Below are 22,121 nucleotides of genomic sequence, written 5' to 3' on the forward strand. Positions count from 1 at the left end.
AGGATAGATGAGCTACAGCAGGCAGATAATGTAAAAGCCGACTCAAAGTTCTCAAAAAACTCCAGCCGTCGCCAGCCATCATCCTTCAGACAAAAAGGAGGAGTTTCCATTCAGGCTTAAAAATCTTCATATTTTAAAGGATTGACATGTGAGGATTCTAGAAGGGAAAACTGTCCTTCTTTACACAACTCTGAATTAATCCTTTAATTCTTCCTTCTTTTGATTTTAAGTATGTTCTTGGCCAACAGTCTGGATGTACACATGTTTATAACTGTGCAGCAAGAATTTAGAACATACCTAGTGTTAATGTTTTGCCAGCTTGTCTTTTTGATCCGTCCAAAACCCCCTTATTCTAACCAATCTCCCAAGCTGCCAGGTCATCTTTCCCAAGTAAAGTAACCTGGGAATAAAAGTGGGCTTTGTTTTTAGGAGATCAAAGACTTTTTTTGATCCTACTTTTGGTAACCAAAGCCCCCTCTCTCTTGCGTGGTGCTCCTCAGTACAAGGTGCAATGAAACTCCTCTCAGCACAAAATTATCCACTTGGAAGGGGTAAGGTTGTGCTGCTGTGCCAGCATGGACTGCATGTGTTCCATGGAGAGAGGAGGGAATTTCTTTGGATAAAACAGTGGGTGCATATTAATGCGAGACTTTGACCCCCCAAAAAAGTTGCAATATTGGTGGTTGGCAAAATAACCTGTTGCCACACAATCCTTCCCAGCCTATCTGAATGGAATAAATGGGATTTGGGAGTGTATGGGGAGCCAGTTGTCACCTTCAAACACCAGCCTTCTAATGCCATCCAAAAAAGAAAAAAAAAAGAAAAAAAAAGAAGAGAAAAAAAAAGAAGAAAAAAAAAAAGGTATGTGTGCAAATTTTCATACAGAAGGCACCCAAATTGGTAGCTGGTTTTTAGGATTAAGACTGTAGTGTGGACCAGTCCAGCCAGGTCACTTTGCACAGGCTAGAAGAGGAAGATTTCTGAGTGGTTTGTGCTCATTTTCCACTTGCCCGGACCTGGGCTGCGTGTCGGGCAAATCCGCTGGCAAATGTTAACTCTGCCCAAGGGACTGAAAGTGAAGCTGGGGGCTGATGTGGCATGCGGTTGCCATGGTACTGGCCATAATCCTGCCGGAGTCAGATACCCTGATGATACAGCGAGTTTGAGCTTGCTCTGGAGTACAGTGCGGTGACCCTTCCCAACAGCATCTGGTTGTATTTTAAACTTTTGATAAATTCCATAGCCAAAGAAATCAAAACAAATCAAATAACAAGCCCAGCCTGGCCAAAGTCCAAGTTCAGGCTGCTGCGTTTCTCATTGGTACTGCTGTTTAATATAGATCGGAGCAAAAGCAAAGATATTCGGGCTGGGAGCGGGGCACTTTTTGGAGATTCTTTCTCCCCTCCTCGTAGCCTCGGTCCCAAAACACGAGGATTAAACTAGGTTATCGCGCTCCGGTGAGGTTGCTTATCGCGTTTAGGGAAGAGTCTTTAATGAATGCTTTTCTCCCCCTAGATGTTCCTGGCGGGTAAAGCTGCCCGTGTGCGGAGATGTTCCGCGGAGCTCTGCTGCTCCAGCCCTGCTGGGGCGGGGGCTTGAAAAGTCGCGCAAACTCGCGGGGAAAAAGCAACCACCAAAGTTGGAGGAAAACCACCCCCAGCTCCATCCCCGCCTCTGCGCGAGCAAATCTGCACAGGCCGAACTTCTGCTGTTTGGGGACGAGGGGGGCGGCTTTCCCCGAGGAAGGGGGATTTGTATGGGTTCGCTGCAGATGCGCTCCAGCTGAGCGGGGTGTGCGGGGGCTCCCGGCGCTCCTGAGCGGCGCGGCGGGGCCGGGCTGGCCGGGCGGATCCCACCGCGCCCCACAGAAAGCCCCGCACCCAAAATGGTGCGGTTCGCCGAGGCGAGGGGGCGATCCGGGATGAAAGGGGCTGGGGGGAGGAGAGAGAAGATCCGGAGCGGTGCGCTGCTCCCGCGCCGAAAGGGTGGGAAGGTTTAGATTTCCCTATTTTTTTTAAAGGGCGGGTGGAAGAGAAAACAGACCCTAGAGCCAGTTTTCCTCTTGTGTCAGGGCTTGAAAGCGTTCCAGCGTCTTCCTGCAGGCTGCTCAACTTCATCCATCGTGTGTGTGCATGTTTGTGTATATCTATTATATATATAAAGTACGTGTACGTGTGCGCGCCGTGTCCCGCCGGCGGCCCGGGCAGATGGGCAGCAGGAGCTGCCCCGCAGCGCCCCGCACCTCTGCACGCCGCCCCCGGCCCTCCACAGCCCTTCCTCCCTGCCCGCCTCCGCGGAGCTGCTCCGCGGCTGCAGCCGGGAGAACACCGCGCCGCCGCCGGGATCCGCGGCAGCTTTTGGCGAGGAGCGGAGCGGAGCGGAGCGGGGGAAGAGGCACAAAAGGGAAGGACGGAGGGAAAGTCCCTCCCACGCCCCCCTCCCCCAAGTTTATGATGGGGGTCCGGAGGAGCAGCGCTGCTCCGCGGCAACCGCTCGTCTGCTGAAAACTTGCTGCTCCGCTTTTTGGGTAAAGTTGATGCTTATTGTGTCTTTTCATTGTGCTTTTTATTCTTTTTTTCCCCTCCTCTTCTCCCGCTTTGGTTGGAGCTGCCCTGCGCCGGTGGGGGGTATGTGTGAGGGAGGGTACAAATTTGGTGAGGGTCTCTCCTCGCAGCGGGTGCCCGAGGGGGGCCCGTCCCGTGTGTCCCCCCCACCTCGCAGGTGAACGGGGAGGATGGGGTCGCGCGTGTGCCCGGTGTGTGCCCCCCTTTCCCCGTCCAGACCCCTCCGGGACCGTGCCTCCATGGCCATTGTTTTTCCCGGGGGCTGCGGTGACAGTCCCAGCCCCGGGCTGCTGCCAGGACCGCCTTGCCCTGGGTCCCGGAGGACGGCAGGGCTCCCCAAAGCCAGCATTGAGTTTGTCTTTTTTTTCAGAAGAAAAATGAAGTTGCCCCCTCGCCTCCTTGTCATCCCCCCATCCGGGAGGGGCAATCTTTCGACAAGTATATTTGCTGAGGAATTTAAAAAATTCCCTGCTGCAACTTGATCCCTGTGTGATGAGGAGCGGCTTGGAGAGACCCGGACTCCAATCCTATTAAGGACTTAGAGAGTTGAGAGTTTTTCCCCCGGACTCGGTGGCTTTAAAACAATCAAGGAGGAGGGGAGGGAGATGGGCTCATCTAGATGCCTTTTCTGTCTCGAGTGATTGCCATCATTTCCTGGGAAACCTGACTTTTCCAGCGCGGGGGCTTAGGATGATTTATCGGTGGTCCTGCTGCCGGCTTTTCCGAGGTTTATGGGCTTATTTATTTATTTATTCATTTACCTAACCTGCAGCCTGGGCTTCAAAACTTCCCGGGCCGGGGCTGCGGCGTAGCCGCGGGCGCGGTGCGGTGCGCGCAGAGCGGTGCCCCCTCCGCGGGGCCGGGACCCGGCTCGGCCCCCGGTACAAGGGCAGGGTGACCAAATGTTCAGGCGTGGGGGGTCACCGCCGGCCGGGCCAGCGAAACTTGTGTCTTCCTATAGCTTCCCTCGCATTTCATACTGCCCCAGGTGCTGGAAAACTTCGTGCGTACAGAAATTAGCATTTTATTGGCGTATCGTGTTTATATTTTTACGGCCACAGATAAAGGCACTAGTTGTAAAACCTTGTCCACCCCTGCCAATCCCCTTTTCCCTTTCTTTTGGTGTTTTTTTGTTTGTGGCTTTTTTTTTTTTTTTTTTTTTTTTTAACAACTGAGGCTCTTGGGATGTACAAGAATTTGAAAGTAAGCGTTTGACTAGCATGTGCATAAAACAGCATTTAAACAAATATTGTATTGGCATGTGCTGTGGAGTTGGTGCCAAAAAAGTTAAGTAAATAAGCCATGAAATTCAAAATACACACAAGTGGAATAGACTGATTTGTTATAAGACTTGCTGATTTTATCTGTTTGTTCAAGCCACCTTGCTTTAAGAAAAACTTTGGAGGTCTTTTTGGTTTTGTTTTGGGTTTTTTTTAGTTCTAAACCTAATATACTTCGTTAGAAAAGAAACTACATTCACCTGGAAAAGAGGATCTTGCTAAATAATTAAATAATTGTTTATGCTGCTGGGATGTTTGAAATGCCTGATAATTGCTGCATCCAGCAACTAGAGTTGGTGAATTGATTTGGTTCAACTTTTCTGATGGGTGGATATGGTAATTTGTATTTTGGCTGGAACGTCAGGAAATGTTGACACCTGTCAAACTTTGAATTGCAATAAAAATGTTGTATTGAATGTTATTGCAAAACTGACAACTTTTAAGAAGAGAATAAAATTCATTATGGCTTTTCCACTGTAAACAACTCTTGGAAATTTGTCATTTGATTGAAAGCATGACCTATCTGCAGCACTGAAAAGTGCCTGATTCACTGAAGATGAACTTGTTAATCTATGGTTATGTGTATATCCAACCTCTGGTGTGTGTTTGGGAAAGAGTTGATCTTTAAAGCAAGTTGAGGTAAGATTCACTTCATCTCAAATGTTGTTATTGCTTAAAGTATGTGACTTTGAAGTGCCCAGAAATGCAACTGCTGTTCTTCAAAGGAAAACAGATCTCGAGGACTGTTTCCAACTTCCTTTCAATGTCTTTCTTTTTTTTTTTCTCCAGTGTGTCAAAAGGGATGTATACAGATGGACAAATACTATTTGTGTTAGGTCATTCAATTAGAGAAAAATTAGAGCCATAGAAGAATTTGAACTAGATGCATATGTCAATATAAATCTAGCATAATTTCATTGAAGCTGCTCCAGGTTATACTTGGATAAAAGAGAACAGAACTTGACCTCAGACATCCAATACATAGGAGCTTGCATTCCCAAATGTTACACTGAAGTCACATTTAGAAAAGACAGCCTTCTGGATGCATATATTTAATGAGCTGTATTTTTTTGAAAATGAGCAGCATTGTTTTGAAAACCAGTTTAAACTTTTATGTCAAAGAACCATTTTTGTTTATTCTTTCTGTGATTCTAATGATCTTACAGGTTTATACCACGACTTCCCTTTCAGTGGCACAGTTGTATAGAAGCTGCACAGGCTCTAGGGCTGTGTGATCAGCTGTATACAGACAGGGTTACGTGATCGCTACAGTTTTGTCTGACTTGAAAATATGTTTTCATGATCCCGATACTTAATTTCTATTGAGAACCTTTGAATTTTTCAGTCCTCTGGACCCATCTTGTTTTTATTTAAGGATAGGGTAGAGCATATGACCTAATAGCAGTTGCATTATTCTCATTCTCTGTTTGCAAGTACAGAGGACACTCGGTTAACTGCTTGCTCCTGGTTTTGGTGGCCTACTGTAAGCCAGTTGTTTGCCCTGTAGTCTGAAAGGTACACAGATACTTCATGCTTTTGTATTCTGAGAAGTGCTCTGTTCATAGTGAAGTTTCCAGTGCAGATTAGTGAAGGCAGTGGATTCAGTAAGCAGTCACCAAAATCTGTATGTATTTGTGGAGCAAACACCTATCTATTGCCCCATCACAAAGCCTCCACTCAATAATCTGGCCAAGGATTTCAAGGCAGTGAGTTTTTTCAAAGAAGCTACTTAGGAACATTAAATGTGACTATAGCATCAAACTAATTAGTTGCCACTCCATTTCTATGAAGCTTCTAGGGCTTTATAGAAATGCAATATTTGCACTTCTCACTTGCTGCTAAGGCATTGAGGTTAAGCGGTCTCTGCTTTTTGTCCGCTTTCTTACTGATGGGAAAGATTCCAGGGCATTGTTCAAGAGCTGCACAGGTAAATATTTTAAACAGTTGCACATTAGGACAACTTGCCACAAAGCATTAAGTGGTATTTAGGGTTTGCTTCAGCTCTGTTGCCAGGACCCTTTTAAAGAAAACCAAAACAACAGGAGGTATTTGGGAATTAATTAATACAACACTAAATAAAATAACAGCAGACAATGAATCCTTGTATGAATGACAGCAAGAAGGCGTTGTGTTAAAAAGGCAGATAATACATATGTGCCTATGCATATCTACATATATGTACACACATTTGTGCATGTGTGTGGAATATGCACAGTTCTCAACCTGTGCATACAGCAGATCCCATATATATGCATCTTCTAGAAACTAACTGGTGTTTGGTGTAAAAGTAATGGGAATTGCATCTGGCATGGCAATCTTGATAGTTTAAGAGGCAAAATTGCAGGTTTCCCTTGTGAACAAGTGACTGGAATGGAAATAGTGGGTAATCAGGTCAAATTTTCTACAGACCAGTTCCAGTTGGGAACTGGTAGAACTTTGTAGAAAATGTTAGGTGTGCGCAGTCCAGGACAGGCCACAGAATTTTTGTTCATTCATTCTTGGCTACTGTAAAACCACACCCCATACCCTTTAACTTCTTATAAACGAAGTGAACCCAAATACTAAAGCTGAAATGTGTTGCACAAAGGTAACAGGAAAGTTGTCCCATAATTCAGAAGGTCAGAGCTGTAAAAATTGTTTCGGATTTGTGAATATTCAGTACTACAGAAAAAGAGGCCTGGGTGCCTGGAAGTGGACACCCAAGTTAGAAATAAAATGAAAATAAGCTCCCTTGGGTTCCCATTGTAATGAGTGGAAGCGTTTCTGATACCGTTATGGGCATGACTGCCCAAATACATTAGTCACTGGTGAATCTTTTCTCATCGTTTCACAATTATTTGCGATTGGCTGACACCTTTCTGCAATTATAAATATTCTAAGAGGAAACAATACAAATTAGAACTGTAGGTACCAGGATCTTTGTACTGGATGTATTTCTTTTTACTTTCTAAGTGTTCTTTTTCATATGAAAAGAGTCTTGCAGCTTTATCCTTATTCAAGTCTTTTCTTTTTGTATCTACTGGGGAGAAAACCATTAATTTTGAGGAATGGTGAGAGTAAGCCTTAAGCTGTCTTTGACATTTTAGTTTAACTTGAATAGGTTAATTTTTTTTTTTTTTTTTTTAAGAAAACAAGTTGGTGGGAAGTGTGTTTTAACTGTGAGCGCCCGATTTCGACCATTAGCATAAGAAAAAAAGTTTTAGTGCATTTACTATTGTATTGAATGAAGAGTTCCAACAGTCAGGGAAAAGAAAGTAAAAGGCTGTAAAGAAATGATGGTCTATTCAGATTATTCAGCAGCCCAGAGCTCTGGTCATCTGCCTCTGAAATCTGTGATCGGGATATCACTTTTATCTTCCTGTGCCTTTCTCTCGCCTTTTTCACATGTTCACTTTTGTCAAGGTTTATTGATCACGTTTTCTTCTCTGCAAATCTGTGGAAAATTTAATGAACCAAAAACAACTGAGAAATAAAAGGAACTTTTTATTCATTAGCCACTAGATTGAATTTTGTTCTATAGTCACTACCCTCTTGCCTCTCATGTGCCTCATTGTGTCATTCCTGCAGTAGTTACAGTATGTACAGTGGGGATGGCCACATTATTAATTCTCTTCCAGGGAAAAGTTTGTTTAAAGTTGTGAACTCATGGCAGCCCCAGCTCTGCTCCTTGGCTTTTTTCTGCCTTCCTGACATTCGGATTCTTGACTGTGGTGCTTCTGTCACTAAACCTTTAAGTGTGTATTTCGTAGAGCATTTACCTCTTCAAGAATTAAATGTATTTGCTGCCTAGCAATTAAATCCAAATTTAAATGATTGCAGATTAGTAGTAGTTATTTACAGTCCTGATTGTTTTGGTGCTGTGATCCTTGTTCATTACACATCTGCTTTGCCGTGGTGCTGCCCCAGAGCGCTTTGTGATGCAAATGCTTTTGTTAACTTACAAATAGTTTCAGTATCTAGATCATCTCAGGTGACATATTTAAGTCGCTTCTTTTTTCCCAGATGGACTTAAAAAGCTGTAATTAAATGTGGCTTCCAGTATGATTAAGCTTTGCTAACATTTTCCATGGAACGATTTACTTGAACTCTGGCACTTTCTGAACCTGTCACTGAAGATTTTTCAATAAACGCCCCTTTTAACATTCATTTCATTTCATTTAGTGCAGCTTGTAAGTGTAGGGAAATGAGTCAAAATGAAGCATATATCTGCCTGAGAGATTACTTGGGTGTTTCTTGATTCTAAAGAACTTTACTGCTACTCCATGTTAAATGCTAAGTCTAAATCCCAGGGGAATCAAAACCATAGAGTTCTGTAGAATAGTCCCAAATACTCTCCTAATGAATAGTAGCATCAATCCTGATACTTCTAAGGGATGAGCTAAAAGCCACAAAAGGAACTCTGGATTTGAGCTTGTAATTTCAGCTACAGTGATGGCACATCTGTGACTGCATCTGTTTTCCTGTGCATGGAGTGACTCTGTTCTGTAGGAGTACACAACTGCAAGCTTAAACTGCCTGTAAATCCAGAGAGAGGACTTTGTGCCCAGCAGAATGAACCCTGCTGGGAAAATCTGGGCTTCGGGGGGTGGGGGGGAAGGGCGGGAATAGTAATAAAAAGTCTTCTATCCCCTGTGAAATGTAGGATTTTAGTGTAGATAACTCATTCAGATGGAACTAACGTAATCTCTCCAGAGGAAGACACCTTCTCTGGGATGCTCCGCTACACTGCGGAAGCCGGTGTGGGTCCAGCCCCTCAGAGATGAGCACCCTGTGGCCACAGTCCGTCACCCCCGCCATGAGGTGGCAAATACCCCCAGCAGGGGACCAGCTCGTTCTTCCCAGAGTCTGCAAGGGATGGTCAGCTGCACATCTTAATTCCTGCAAATGCAGTGGAAAAACTTCCCGTGTTACAAATGCAATTCAGAAGAGTGGAGATGCTGTAATATTACAATGCTGTGGCTTATATTCATCATTAGGAGCTTTAAATACCCTGGAAGTTAAATCCTGTTTTGTTTAAATGTCCTGTAGATTTAGTGATTATATTCTATTCGAGCAAGTGGATCACCTGGAAATTGTTTAGCACTGTGTTAAGCAGTTCGATTCTGTCGCCAAAATTCATTGAAACCTCCTTGAAAACATCTCACCAATTTTTTTTTTTTTTCAGCTTGGAAAGTGGCATTCCTAGCTAGAATCAGTGTATTGCTCCCCTCCATGCTGACCTGAGGAGCTCTATTAGAGCCCTTTTATCACACCGTCTTTAAAAGCAAGGTCTGTTGATTGCAGCGGTGTTAAAAGAGCATCAGTTCCCAACACCAAGATCGCTCCTTTTCAGAGCAATGCTCAGCAATGCTCCTTTGTGCGGTGGACAATGCAATAAGTCAGACAGGACTTTCTGAGCCACCTCTATAAGGAACTGTAAGGGCTGCTGAAGTACACTTGTGTTAAGTTGAATTGATTGAAATTTAATGGCTGTTAGTAGCTATGAATGGTAATGATTTTCTAGAGTATCTTCACCATGCTTGACATTAATAACTGGAGAGTGTGTATGTGTGACGCTAGTATGTTATTCATTTTTAAAGATGCTTTCTCCCAGTCCTCTTTCCCATAATTTAGTTGTTTTGATGCTTCAGAAAAGAAAAAAAATCTGGGCTTCGAAGAGCACGTACATCTTGTCAACATAATTTTGTGCTCAAGATTTTTATTTTTTCCAATTCTAACATAAATCAGACTACAATATAGTGAGAGTGATGAATTTGTTTTACATGCCATCATGAATTAATGTTATGCAAATAAAAGCTTTACAGGTGCCTTGATTTACTTAATAATTTCAAGTTCTAATATTTAAGCTCATTCATTATGTTTGAGTAAAAAAAAAACCACAGCATGTTCATATTTTAAAACGTGAAATGTGAGATTTGTGTGCATTTGCTGTGTGTAGTTGCTGTGTAAGCACATTTGATGGCTAAGAAAGAATCAATCAGTGTTTGCATTCGGCATCCTATGCCTGTAGATGTTACAGAGACATTTCAAAGAGAATAATCAAATATTTGTATGCAAGGAGAGGAAGGTGATGGTAAAATATCCTTCATGGATACAAAGAAGCAGAAAACTGCCAAAGAAAAGTTTTTTGGCCTTCAGAATTTGAGCAGGGCAGCACGATTTTGCTATGCAAAGTGGCCTTTATTTCATCCTGAGCAGTTTGCTGCCAGACCTGCTGCCTTTGCCGCATGGTGAAGATGAGCTGAGGAGGTGGTGAGAGCTGTAGGCATCCTGGGTCAAAGGTGAATGCGAATGTGATCGCAGGGTTTTCAGGCTTTGATATGATTTTTAGTGGGCTTCCCAAAGGCTAAGGACAAGGGGGAGAAAGTTTGACACGCAAATACATCTTGAATCTCTGAAGATAAGAATAGATTTTGACTTTATTTCTCAAAAATTGAGGTCACAGTGGTCTGATGACAGGCTGAAAGCCCATCACTCAATTTTTTTGTTTGTTTCTTACTTTTCTTTATTTTTTTTTCCAAATGAACAGACAGATTCTTATTTTTGATACATTGTACACATTGAGTTAGTGACAGCATATCCCGGTTTTGAAGTTTGTGGCCCCAGGATCAAGGTTTAGCACCAACATTCAGGCCTCCCTGCCTGAGTGGCAGTAATTTTACTGATAATGCCATGGAAGAATCAAGCCTCTTAAATCTGGTAACAGTGAATTAAAAGTGAATTTTTACAAAATGCATTTGCTCCATGCAACAGGGTCACGTGTCTCTGTGATTGCTGCAGTTCATAGCTGTGGGAGTAGGCTCAAAATTGCTCCTTGACCTCATCAAGCCCAGGGGACCACTGGCCAGGGAGCAGAGTGGTACTTGGCTTTTAGTAATTTTGACAACTTCTCCTTTTGCTCTGTGTTCTTGAGGAACTCAGAGGAGAAATTCATTAGGAGGCACCATTCAAGCCAAGGATTTATCTGGGTGTTAAAGGGCCATTTGGGAAGTGGCACACAGTGTATGTACCGTGATCAAGTTAATTATGTTGCTTTGGCAACCCCAGCTTTGGTATTTCCTGGCTAGGACTCGTTGATGGAATCATATTCCAATATCTGGCGTCATCAACACTAAAATCCTCTACAAAACCAGGTCAGTGTTGTAAAAAAGTAGCAGAAAAGAGATGGAGGATTTTTCTGAAAGTGTTAACAATTCATTGTTTTACAAGCTTTGTGTTGAAGTAAGTTTCTGTTTAGAATTTTAAAGTATAATTCCATTGTAGGAAATACAGTAGCAATATAATTTCTTTTTCAGTGGACTCCAAGTAATTGTTTTAGAATTCCTTTTGTGGAGAATTTCAGCATTTTGAGGTTTTGTTTCAATTCACAATAAGTCAGATTTGGAAATCTTAAATTTCTTTGTAACTGCAGTAACTGTATTCTTAACTTGGCTCTCTGCTTCTGAGAGCTGTAAGGGAACACAGGGCTGAGCACAGCACATGTGTTACTGAACCACATCCATGGCCAATTTTTTCATCTTTGATTTATTATGTGTGCTGTTGGGGGTCTTTCCCCCATTTTTTTCAGAGAAAAGGGAATGAGGGGGAAACACTGTGTGTATTGGGGTTGCATTATCTCAGCAAAGCTTGCACCAATTTACAGACCCTGCTGCAGCCCTCTAAATCTCCATTTTCTATTTGAGAAAACATTCCTACTTCTGCATTTTACTCCAAGGCCTCTGGCAGGGCTTGGTAAAATTTAAACTGTATGTTGGACTTCTTCTGAGAAATTCACTGATACTGGAGGTGAGTTCATCCCTCTGGGACAAAGCACATGGGGGAAGTGGGCGGTGAAAGGCAGGTCTGGATCTGTGTTGAGAGGACGGGGATGAAACAGGGCAGTGCTGGCAGCTGCTGGAGGTTGCACCATTCTCCCAGGGGCATGCAGGGTGAGGGATCTTCCTCTTCTCCGTTCCAGAGGGCATTTCCAAGGTGCAGATGGCAGGGGGATCTTTGCCAATGCGTTTATTTCCTTTAATCTCTTCTCACAGTAGAGAGACACCCAAGAGTCAGACTCCATCCAAGCTGTTGAAGGTGGGAGATAGATGGGCTTTCTTGGTAGAGAGGAACCCACAGCTTGTGAGCTGCCCACTTTGGGCTGGCCCGTTTCTGGTCACTATGGGTTCCTCTGCACCAGTTGGTGGCTTGCCAGGGAGGAGCTGCCTCAGATTAGGCTGGAAACTTTCAGTGCATTGGGTGCAGTCAGATGATGACATGCTCCAGCTGTCAGGCTGAAGGAAGGGGGCCCAAAACAGCTTGGGACCCCTAACCTTGGTCATTTTGGTGTCTTCCTTCTTTGCTGTTGAAGATGCAACTTTGCAGCCTAAGGGGACCGACCTCCTGGCATCACCCCACTCCCTCCTCCTGTTACTGCATGTGGAATAACTAGTGCCTTCATGGGATTTACCAAAATCAGATCTCCAGTGAAGTGTAGGACCCGCCAGTGGAAGTGAAGAAGGCAACCACTCAGGATGTCTTCTTCGAAGTGACTTCTCTCTCTTTTCATCAGCCATTCTCTTCTCCTGGCGTGGTGCAGCCCAGCAGCTGCCACCTGGGACTGGCTGGCTGTTAGCCCTGCTGTAACAAAGCAGGAGCAGTTGGGGTTTTTTATCTGGTTTATTTTTTTCCTCTCTTGCTGTGTGTTGTTGGTTGCTAGGATGAGGTCTGTGGTCCTGGTGTGCTTTCTGGGTGTGCTAAACCACTTGCCCCACGAACCTCCCATGTAGGCTGGACTGGGAGTCCTTGGTGCAGCAGTTCAAACAGAGTGCAGTGCTGCAGGTGCTCTTTTGCTGGCTGATTGCTTCAAATGTCACACCTATCCTCGGCTTGATGTCTGCACTGTTTCAACATCTCATGTAAGCTAATGCAGTTTAGGCATCACCCGTTTCTCTCTCTGTCTCCCTGGAGGTTACAGATTTCCAGACACCCTTGAGATGGAGTTTTAAGGTCATCAGTGGCATTTTTAGGTCACAGAACTGCAGGACCTTGTCTTCTTGCCAGCTAATCAAATGACTAATTAGTTTGTATATCACTGCTGTTATCTTTCTCTCTAGCTTTGGTTCAGCTCTGCAGGATGAAGCCTGCTAGGAGATGACATCTGAGAATTATTTGATTGGAAACTTAGAGGCAGATATGGTCAAGAGACTCCATATGAGCAATCACTGGTGCCTGTGTTAGTCTCTGTACCCCAATTCATCCACGTGTGTTAAAACATCTGCCAAAGCACAGTATTTAAAAACAGCCTTGCTAGAAGCCTTTTTATGATTATGGCAGTGAATACACAAAATACACAACACTCTTAATTCCATTGTAATTTGAGTAATTTCCACAAGACTGTATTTTTAACAGAGGTAGCTGTGTACATATACTTTAATTTATTTAAATCTATGAGCATTTTTACATCAGGGCACTTTATCCTGCACCCTCTAAAATGCTCACAAACAGGGACTTGGGCAGTGCATGCCTTTGTGTGTATCACAGCCACATTAACCCACTTTATTTCCCACTTTTCTCAGGTGTTGATGGCATCTGGTTGTGACAGATGCTTTCTGATAAAGCCTTCAGATCAACATGCCTTGGGAGACACCAGTGCTCTGTGTTGGTACTTGCAGACTGTTGTATCCAAATACTCTTCTTTAATTGTCTTATTAAGTAGAGAATTAAGCTGTGTGCTTTGACTGTTTTGGTGCCAGTGGTTCTTATTGCAGGCTTTGGCACGGCACCACGTTGTGTTTTAAAGAGACAGCATCACTTTAATGATGTGGGAATTGAGTTGGAGGATAAAAATCCGCTGAGAAAATGGCTGACTGAAAGTACGGTACGTAAAATCTGATTTTATGTTCTTCCCCTCAGACTATTAGGTGGGGGGTTTAGTTCAAATGCCTGTGATGATTTAAGAAATAAAAAGCAGAAATTCTCCCTGCTGCCAGACCACAGGCTCCTCAGTGCCAGACTTGCAGACGAATGTCACATGTTGCTGTATGTTTTGAAAGCATACCATGTGTTATTCTTTAGCTGTCTCAGTCTTCCCCCCCAGCTATATCATCTTCCCCTAGCCAATCTCACAGAAAAACTTTTAATGGAAAAAACCTTCCTCTTCCCCCCCGTCCGGCACAGACCCCAGAATGTGTTCCCCTGTACCTGTCATTCCATGGGAAGGTTTCTGCCTGCAAACTTGCAGAAGTGATTTTAACTTGACTTCATTTAACTCTGCCTCTTATGCTTTAAATCAGGCACTTTTGACACTGATACTGCAGCTTATGTTGTGCGTTAGGATCAAGAGCTCACAAATGACTAAACATATGGTTAAAACTTTTTTTTCATGAAATATAATATGTTTCAGTTTAACTCAGCTGTGGGTCTAGATAAGAAACCTCCACAGTTTGCCATTAGAATAATTGCATTTCCAGAAACAATTTTTTACTCCTTCTTTTCTACTGTCTTGGATTAACGTTTCCTCCAGCTAGTGACAGGACTGGACATGCAAACTGGATTACAGCATAGTGTGAGTAGTATGAGCTGAAAGTGCTGGCATCTCACTCTGTTGCCTACAAGGTTAAGTGGTTTACTGTGAGGTTGCAAGAAGTAAACTGAAAGTTAAAAGGCAAATTAATCCGGGTCTCTTGGGTTCCTCCAGTGACGAGAGCGGCTCCCAGGGCATTTGCCTCTCAAATGTTGTTTTGCCCGTCCCCCCAACCCACAGCAATGGAGCTTTCCCACTTATGGCCAACTTGTGCTTAGATGGGAGGTCAGAGTCCAGCCACCCATCAGGTACCTGGCTGTCACTCCGGCAGTGTGGCCACGGGATGCCGCTCCTCCTCCTGATCTGCGGTGCCAGGATGAACGTGGCAGAAAAGTTGGCAGCAGCAGCCTGGTGCTGTGACTCTCGTGAATGGTAAAGGCTGCTTCGCATTAGAGCTGCTCCCTGGGGCTGCCTCCTGCGGGAGGTCTGCTCCCAATTTCAGCAGGGGTAGGAAGCAGCCAGTGCTTGTGCTCGACATCTCTATTAAGTTCACTGCACCAAAAAAAAAGGGCTACTCAGGAGAGCTGCTGCTTGGGTTTCTGCAGAAAAGACATTGAGTTGGTCCAGTGGCAGAACTTCAGATCACATCTCTGATAAGCAAGAAACTGCTGGAGAGTTGTGTTAGGATAAAGGATAGGGCTGGGAAGACCAGAGCAGATGGTGCAAGGGATCATACATGCATCACACCTATATGTGCTAGCTAGACCTCTGCTGAAAATTCATCATACTTTGTTTGTATTCCTTCTGTTTTTCCTTTTTGTTTTTTTTTTTAAACACTGCCATGAATGGGATTTATGCAAGCACCTGTATCCAGCTATACCGTATAATTGTAGGTGGTATTTCCACCAGCCTATGAGCTTAGGTGCTGGGTGTGCCATCTGATGTCCCAGTTTGCAAGTGTACTGGTCGTACTGGGGACTGAATGTGTCTGCTCACTTACTGTACACAAAAGCTTAGATTTGAATCCATGTTGAAAGGCTGGACCACAGCCTGTGTCTTGAGTGTGTTGGGCTTGTAATTCTCTTTTCAGTAGAAATGAAAGATTTATTGGTTTTCTATGAAAACAATAATAGAAAGTTTGTGTTTCACCTTTAGGTATAATTATGAGTGTGATGCTTGAATGATGAGGTGTACTGTGTTCAGAAAGAAACCTGGCACCATCCCACATGAGTGCAGGGTTTCCACCAGGCTGTGTTTCTGACAGATCAGTTTGACAAGTCCTGTTTGGACTGTGACCTCCTTCCTCACCAGTCTCTCATGTTTGCTGGGGAACTGCAGTGCTCAACTGTACTCAGCAACCCAGCTGTGTTGTAGTGGTAGAAATATTGCTGAGACATGGCAAGTGCCTGTGCTGGGACCACCAGCCTAAGGGAGAATGACTCTTGTGTACTGAGTTGACTGTATAGCTTATGTCTGTGTGGAGGAAAAATAGGTAATATGTTTCCCCTCTTGCACTCACTTCACCAGAGTGCCACCACTTCTCAAATATGGTGGACAGTGGCTTAGCCACTTCATCCACCAGCTCCCTCAGGACCCACAGCTTAGTCCCTTAGAAATACCAGTGAATGTTGCAGCTCTGGCCCCCCTCACCAAGGGCACATGGCTGCTCCTTGTATCCCAGGTTCATGGCAAAGAGCTAGTGAATGATGACTGCTTTGTGAGACCAAGTGTGACCAGGAGGGCACTTCCTGCCTTGTGTGTTACCAGTTCCCTGTCACGTGGACCCCTGTGACCTGTTTGTACTAACGTACAAATGTAATTACTAATGTAATGATCTGGAGCTATGCCTTGAAACCATGCAGAGCTTCTGCTGGAACAGAATGGTGACTTACCCTGCAGCCCTCCACAGACAACCAGTGATACACACTGTGCTTCACTGTGCTTCATCTGCATACAAGTAGGTAGGGGCTGTTCAAGATAATTGCTATAAACTGGAAATGTCCACCATGCTTGGGATTTGCATGCTTGGGACAGACCTTTCCTTTGTAACGCTGTCATGGTGGCACATGAGAAGTTACCTGAACCTGATCCCTTTGATTTATGAAAGAACTGGTTGTAAGTTTGAGTATTTCCCATGGGGCTTCTCAGAAAGCAATGCTTTCCCTGCCCTTTCCTTATCTGACAGAGCCCTTCCTGTGGCCTGCAAAGATCACCTTACTTTCGGGGCATTTGTGGGACATGCATGTATTACAGTTCTAGTTGGTAACAATGCCTGTGTGGATTATCTTAGAAAAACTATTGCATTACTATGTAGGAAGTTCATTGAACTTCCATGGTCTATTTTTATAAGGGAGATCTTTGCCCTAAATTCATTGCTCTTTAACAGAAGATCCAATGCCCCAATAGAAGAGGAGGGCTGGAATGTGAAGTTATCAGCCCTCTGCTCTGCTAGACCTGTGGGCTGGTACAAAATCACATTTAGCTCCCAAGCAGCCACTTGGCTCACGTGTAGTTAAGGGACGTGAAGGTGTCCCAAGGAGACAGATGCACAGACAACCTGGTTGCAGCTGGGAAAATACTGTGGGGGAAAGAAGGGATGTAAGGCACCAAACCTGTAGGAAACCAGTCTTCATTAGTTCTGCAACTTTTCTGACTACTTGTGCTCTTTTATTAACTTTTTATTATGGCAAAAGTGACTAGAATAAAAATAGTCTAGGTGCCAAGAGGATAAACAGTGAATTAAAGGGATTAAGTTCTGAACACTTTCTTGCTTTTAGAAAGATGTTATAAGATTTACTAGCTTAAGTTAAATTTACGTGACTGAATTACTTCTTAATTTAATAATGAGTTTTGTGGGGTAAAAAATCCGATCTGTTTAGGTGTTTTAGAAAGTCTTAATCCAGAATACATCGTAACTCTTTAGGCCACTATGGGAGAGTAGAGCAGCTATCCTTTGTGTCATAAGCTAAATGAGTGCTGACTGGGATTTGAGTCTTCTGGAAGTCAGCATGACCTGCACGTGGTGTAGGAATTGATAGCAACTCAACATGTAAGATAGCAAGGGAGCTATTACTAATGTTGTGTTAGTTATATTGCCAACAGTGATATTTCTGATTGTTTCAGTTTTCATAAACTCTTGAGATACTTTTAGATAACTTGTTGGAGTTTTTTAAGATATGAAAGTCTTTGTTTTCTAAAGACAGCTCATGGAAAGCTGATGACTGACAGTGGCAATTCTGTTTGAGGTCACCTGCAATAAACTTCTCTCCTGACACCCGTCGATGTAGTCAAGCCAAGCTCCTGCCCTTTATAAGGGTTCAGGGTTGCTGGCAGTTTGTGTTGGTTTCCTCTGAATCCACAGTGCTTGTGTGTGGCTCTTTCTTCCCCCCACAGCTCCTCACACAGCACACTTGCATGTTGGACAGAGTCCAAATTTCCTCCCTCCTGGGGATTCCTTTGCTGTTAATTTAAGTGATGGCAAATGCAAACTTCTTGCCAGAGCTTGCTGTGTGTTTTTTGGATGCTTTTTATAGCTGTTCCCTGAGGGGTCAGCTTTTGTCCTTCCCCACCACGCTTTCTGCTGTGGGGAGAGAGGCCTTGGCTTGGAGCTGATCAGTCCCACCTGGCTTTGAATGCATCTCTGACATGGCTTCAGGACCTTGCTGTCTTCCACAGTTTTCGAAGACTTTTGCTTTGTTGTTGTTTGTACAGAGCTGAGCTTTATAATAACTTGAGTGGATATGTAATCTTAAAAGCAGAATAAATCATTCATGCCTATAATAGAGTGCGTCTAACTTGTTATTAGATGCTTTTCTGCAGCACTGTGACCTGATGATTTTAGATGCTACATGAAAGTTACAATTAGGGAGAGAGATAACTATTTTTAATAGGTATGCAAAATAGCTTTTCTCTTCAAAAGTAATGTGGTGAAGACATGGTGCTAATATGAGACAGAGTGAATGTGTTGAAGAGAAATGAGTGCCCATCTGCTGTAAGCCTGAACTGTATATTTATGGGATATCTTCTCAAACTGGGGATATTCACATAGATCAGAGCACAGTCTAGAAAAGCACTTGGTCTCCTTCCAGGTAGACCAGCAGCAGCCAGGAAAGCTGAAAGGCAGGTCTTCAGTTTGAAGTCATCTGTGCCTCTGCTCATTTCCCTTCAAGGGGTCTGCCCTTGTCACCAGAGGGGACTTCAGCGCCTCCCCCAGCCACAAGTTCTGCTTCCCAGGGTTATTCTCCAAGGCCTTTGTCCTGCTGCGAGGTTTGTGCTTGCACAATTGAGAATCCGTTTAGTTGTGGTTTTAACCCCTGTCAGCTGTTTTCAGCAGTCCTCCTCCGATTTGTCCAGACAGTTTTGTTAAAGGAGCTGTGCAGCAGGACATGTTCACAGGACAGGGAGGAGCAATGCTGGCTTTATGGAGATGCACATGTTGGAGGAATGTCATCTGTTTATGCTTCATTTTGCACTGGGCTTCTGCAGGACACTGTTTTCTGTGATCATCTGGGCTGTTGTAAAAGGCAGAGCATTTGGTTTAGGACTGAGGTTTGTAATGCCAGTCACTGCATAGGCTTGGTGTCCCATTTCCTGTTGAGTTGAAAGTGTCTAGTGGAATCAGAGAATCATAGGAATGCTCTGCGATGTCACCTGGTAAGCTAGTCAAAATGATGGTGAAGGAGTTCTCCTAGATGGAGAAATAAACCTTCGAGTCTGGAAACAGTGTGGTGGGCAGACTCAGTGTTTGGTGAAGGTGACTTGTGGAGAGCATGCAAGAAGCAGCACAGGACTTCAAAATAGGATTCAAATAGGAAGAACACCAAGATTATCTAGGAGAAAACATCCAGAGGAGTGGACATCCAGGATGCAGCATCTATTGGAATACTTAGGTCCTCAGGCATTAATAACTGAGCATGAAGATCTTGCAAATTTGCTGCTTTTGGTAACCTAAAAAGACCCCCCCAAAAAACAGTTTGGTTGCTTGTCCTGTGCTGAGACAGCAGATGGGACTGAGGACATAGCACTAGTAACTGCAGAAAGTGTAATGCATTCAGGTCTGCTTCACTCCATTACAATAGAGGTTGACAAATTGGAGAGAGTTCAGGAGAAAAAAGAAGTAACAAGAGAGCTTGAGGGATTGACTTACAAGAGAAGACCGAAAGAGCTGCATATAGATAACTTGGCTAAAGGATGACAAATGGGGTGGTTGAGATATAAATCTACAAATATCTGAAGGGTGTAAACACCAAGGCTATGAAGAATTATTTAGAGTGGTACAATGGGGTGTAACTAGAAGTAATGGGATGAAATTTAAGAGAAGGCAAATTTCAGTTGAATAATGGGAGAAGCTTTTTGACAGTGTGATGTATTAAGCCGTGGGCTGCTTTTCCAGCAGTAGTCCTGTTGCTCACTATTTAGGGCACAACCCTGTTTGCTTAAGAAGCTAGAGTTTTCTGGAGTCTTTATTAAGGACAGTTTCAAATCATGCCTTTTGTGTTTTATGCATTTGATGCAGAGGCATGCAAACCATACACCAAAGCTGCTGTGCCTCTCCACACATGCACCATGTCTGGGTGTGACATAACAGCTCTCAGTGTTGTGGTGGTGGAGGTGAGGGCAGGGGTGTGAGCAACCTCTTGAGCCATAGCTCAGCCCAGATGGCCCCGCTGGCATGGCAAGCTTGGCCAGGTCAGTAGTATCTGCTCTTTGATCAGGACCTTCTTTTACCTCCCACTCTGCTCCCATCCAGATGCTGTGGTGTTACCTTTTGGGGGTTAGTTCACTTACGGTTTCTGGAATAGATATCAAAGTTATGCTGCAGCTCTACACCAAGAAATCTCCTACTTCGCTACAAAGAAATCAGGACAAACAAGATCCCATTGATGCACGTGGTCTATGATCTTTTATAAATCTACAATACTGTACCTTAACTTTTTCTTTAGAAACTCCCATTTCTTCTTCTGCTTTTCAGTTCACTTGAAATGCAAACTAAGGTCAGAGGATCACTTTCCTACTGGCAGAACACACTGCATTGTCTGTCATTTTAAAATGTCCTCCACAGTAACTGAGGAAAGGTTCATTTCTCTACTCTTTATGCTTAAGAGTGACTCTTAAATGCATTTTGCTTGTCCTTATCTAGAAGGGCTAAATTAGAAAATTAGGTAAACTAGCTGTGTAAATCAAGTTAGAGTATCTCAACTAAAATGGTAGTTTATCTTCGGCATGGGGAAGATGGCAGATTCATGTGAATAGAGAAACACATGCAGCTGTAGCACTTAGCACGCACTGGCAACTTGGCTATTTTGTTGAAGAGAGGGAGGACAGAAAACTTTAAAGCATTGGCATTCTTGGAGCATAAATGAGACAAGAGCTGAAAGTGTCTTTTATAATTGTTCTTAAATGTGTTTTGTATTGCTCGTGCTGTCCCTGAAGAGGTCTGTGTCGGTACCCTTCGGGGAAATTTCTGAATTATATCCTCTCTCAGTCTGTGGGAAGAATGAACCGCTGAAGGGTTTCATTCTCCTCTACATGGGAATGAATATTTTTCTTGCTGAAAAATGCAGTTTTGGTCGCTTCAGAACTGGATTAATTTGGTGGATGCTTTTCATGGGGAATTTTGTATGTGGGGAAATGTCAAAACAATTGTGTCTTCATTGCATTCCCATCACTGAGAGCTGTGGTGAGAGCACACTTCTGGAGAGGAGAGCTTTGCTTTGAACCACTTTTCACATCCAGACCAAGAGTGGATGTGTGCTCAGGCCCCATCGTCTCAGGAGAGCAGCATAACCACTAAGCTACCTCAAGCTTGCCACCTTAATCTAAGTGGTTTCCATTCAGCAGAAATAAATCATTTATGTCAGTATGACTCCAGAATTATTTTTAAAAAATTGTTTGGTTTCACTGCTGTGCGGGAGTATCAGTTATCCTCCCTACCTTATTTCTGAGGCCACTTTAAAAAGGAATTTTAATTATGCAGCTGGGGGTCTCTAATAGCATTTGCAGGAGACATCATTGGTTTTTTTTTTTCCCTGAAGATTGATTGATGATACTTTTGCACCTCTATTAGTAGACTTAGGCCCAACCCATTTACAAGGCAGACTTTCCAGGCAGGCACTCCTCAAGAGGACAGTGCAAACCTGGTCAGGTTTCTTTTAATTGTTGCTGCAAACTTCTCTGAACCTTGCTAGTGAAAGACATCTTTGCAAAGCCAAGCCTAGAGCAACTGAGGGAAGTGTTTGGGGGGAAAGGGTACCCCGGAATAAACTGCAACAAATTTTGGGGTCACCATAGCAGTCCGGGCCACTTTTAACTTCACAGCAGGGCTGGATTATGATCTGGAGCATTCGGAGTATTCCCAGCCTTGTTGGTCTGGGTTGATAACCTGCAGCTGAAGGGCCAGGGAGATGGGTGGGAGCCATGAAGTCCCAGCAAGAGCAGCAGAAATTCATCTCCCAGAAGCCCTGGCTTGCAAGAGCCAGCCTGTGCAGTGTGGCAGACTACAAGGCACAGCAAGCATACTTTTTTGTCAGTATAAGAAAGGAAAAAGCTGCCCTCCCTCCTTATCTGTTGAGGGCAATGAAAAATCTTGAGCCAGTTTGTGCAGTGAAAGGATTAATTTGCTGTGGATGTTTGATTAATAAAGCAGTGGTTTATCTCATTACATTTCTCCATAGTAACTGCAAAAGAGTTTCAGATGTGCGTGGCCTTTCCCGCTCTCCTCCTACTATGAAACAGATGTCTCACTGACTGCCCCTGAAAAGGACAGATCAGCACCCA

General features: G+C 43.8%; 1 protein-coding gene across 1 annotated transcript in view; it reads left to right on the forward strand.

The window, feature by feature from the left end:
• Positions 1-2,308: 2,308 nt before the first annotated feature.
• GLI2 (GLI family zinc finger 2) overlaps positions 2,309-22,121 on the forward strand; it is a 190,507-nt gene continuing 170,694 nt past the window's right edge. The window contains exon 1 of the mRNA XM_048309894.1: positions 2,309-2,527. The gene's annotated coding sequence lies outside the window, so the exon portion shown is untranslated. The remainder of the gene's footprint in view (positions 2,528-22,121) is intronic.

This window comes from Corvus hawaiiensis, chromosome 7 (assembly GCF_020740725.1).
Source record: "Corvus hawaiiensis isolate bCorHaw1 chromosome 7, bCorHaw1.pri.cur, whole genome shotgun sequence".
Taxonomy (NCBI): domain Eukaryota; kingdom Metazoa; phylum Chordata; class Aves; order Passeriformes; family Corvidae; genus Corvus; species Corvus hawaiiensis.